The sequence below is a fragment of the Octodon degus genome, unplaced genomic scaffold (assembly GCF_000260255.1).
Source record: "Octodon degus isolate 3935 unplaced genomic scaffold, OctDeg1.0 scaffold00181, whole genome shotgun sequence".
NCBI classification, from domain to species: Eukaryota; Metazoa; Chordata; class Mammalia; order Rodentia; family Octodontidae; genus Octodon; species Octodon degus.
In genome coordinates this window covers 4693061-4695819 of record NW_004524757.1, presented here as the reverse complement: position 1 = coordinate 4695819, position 2759 = coordinate 4693061, and positions in this window count along the sequence as shown.

The following is a 2759-nucleotide window of genomic DNA, read 5'->3' as shown; positions in this document are numbered from 1 at the left end:
GGGAAAAACTTATTCCACTGAGCCATCTCCCCAGCCCCGCTTCTTCTTATAACACCATCTCAGTCAAGTGTGGGTAACAAACACATCGGTGGGCAGAAATTCTCCTGGCAGGACTATATTGGCAAAAGGAAAACATCATTTATATTATATGTACCAATAATGGGACTGAAAGTAAGCATTCATATGAAGTGATGCAGTAGAAATGCACTGGGTAGCTTTACATGGATCCAGAATGAAACACTGGAATACGAAGTCAAGCAGAATCGCGGGAAGAGGTATATTGCTGAGCATATTGGAAAAGATACACATTGAAGAAATTTGTGCTGCGTTTTAATGTTCACAATAGCAATCATGACCAAAGAAGCACCGAACAAATAAGACCGAATGGCCCACCTGGTTGGTATCTGCCAGCCTCTGTTACTGACAACAGTGCTGTTCAGCATCCTGATGTGTTGAGTAGCCACACGGGAAGGAACGCGCACTCCGTATGAGGTCACGGCACGGCACCCCAGTCATCCCGGCTTATCCAGCTACTGCTGCTGCCACATGAATAACCTGCCAGGGACAAGGACCACTGCTGGATCCCCAGTGACACCACTCTTCACAAAGACAAGTCAGCCATGTGTACATAACTGAAAAACAGAGATTGCTCCTTTTTTTTTCTATTTTAGGGAAGGTTCTATAGTGTGTTCAGGGTTTCACTACTAGATCAGACTCATAGTGTTCTGCCTGTTTACAGCCTCCCAAAGCTGGGATTACAGGTGCGCACCAACACAGCCAGTCTCAATCGTCATCTCTGAGTGCCCCTGGGGAGGGGCTGGCACAGCAGGTCCTGGGATCAAACCCCCAGCGACTGCACCTGCTTGCAGATGCTTTAATCTGCTGAGCTATTTAGCCGGTCCCAGGGATTCTTCTTTACTGAAAATTGTACAGGTGTTGAACATGGATTTGACTTCCTTGCTTGGAATGCTTTGTCTGGCACCATGAAGAGAATCCTTGCAGAGAGAGTCATGTACTCAGGATATTCCTTATGATCACCTTAAGCTCTAAAAGCACAAATAGCAAGGCTGGTCCTCAGTGTCCCCATGACAGGAGGTCCAAATTTGCTGTCTCATACTGGACCATCCAGGCACAATGGAATAACATACTGGTCCTCTGAGCCAGTGGAAGTAATCTTAAATGCAAAAATGAGTTGCAAATTAGAAGATTACAATCTATAAAGATAGATTGTCATCTTATAGATTGTCATCTTCCACAGTAGAATACACTCTGGGTCTCTGTTCTCCCCCTTGGAACAAAACGTACAACACCAGATTCACTAACCAAGATGTGGAATGACCACACATATTGGAACTTCAGTCTTTCATAGGAATTTGTCCTTCTAGCCCACAGGTTTACATCCTGCACTTCTCTATGTGTGCTGTTCATGAAGGTTGACCTGTTCATACTTTTATCTATGCAAGACTCAAATTGTACCTCCTCAAAAACTCTATTCACATCTCAGCACTAAACAACATATGGTAGCTAAGTTCCAGCACAGTGCTATCAAAATGCATTTATTTTTCAGGGGAATACTTCTACTCAGAGAAACAATGAGCCGCCTAAGGAGCTTTAAGCTTTAGCTCCACCTGGTCACTACACTGATCCCAAGCCTCAAACTTCTGTGGCTAAGCACACACTTGTGTCTGCGCTCTGCTAGATGACAGCCCCACAGGCAGTACCCCTTGCTTGCCTTCTAAGTCCTTGAGGACATCTCTCTGTCCCTCCCTTTCAACATAGGTGGTCCTCACAGACTTTATCTTATGGAGTAGCTTGATTCTGCTCACCACAGTGAACTCACATTTCCTCCACTGATACAAAACCTTCTAGAGGACACAGAGGCCTGGAAGGGTGGGGTCAAGTGGTATGTGAAAAGTTGAGCTTTTTATTGATTATAAATTTCCCTCCTATGATTGAATAAATAAGACATACTCATAGAAACATATAGTTTAATTGCAAAACAACACCAAAAAGAAACAGAGTACTTATTTTCATCTTTATGTCATTTTCTCACTTCCATCTAACTTGATTAATCTTCTTACTCATTTCCATAGAAATTCTATTTCAATACTGTAGTATCTTTTTCAAAGTAAAATGAAATGTTTCCAAGTTGATTTTACAAAACAACAGTCTTACACATGGCATGGAAAAACAAAATTCGTGTATGATCAGTACCAAAGAAAATCACATTTACTTGAGATATTACAACACATCATCAATATCACAAAACTAAAAATACACATGAGAACAGCATCCTTATTCAAATAAGATGTGCAAGGTAAACCAAACTTGCCAAAAGGAACAAAAAAAAAAACTTCAAAAAATCATAGACAGGAACAAGGATACAGCCCAAGAGCAAAGCTCCTTCCTGACAAGTGTTTGGTCCTGAGTACCCCAAAAAACAAGCAAAAAACATAAAGAAATATGGTGTGCGAGTGGTGGGTGCACACCTGAAATCCTAGTACTGAGAAGCCTGTGACAGGAGCAGGAGTTTGAGGCCAGCCTTGACTACACAATGAATTGAAGGCCAAAGTGTGCTGCACAGTAAGGTTTTGTCACACACACACAAAAAAAAATCTATAGCAACCACCTCAAAATAAAAGATGTGTCATTTTCAGGTAAGCTGAGTAGAACAGGCATCAGGATGGTACGCATGGTACTTATCCCTTCCACTGGACCTTCACTACTTGTAAAACTATGTGTAGTCCAAAAAATACAAT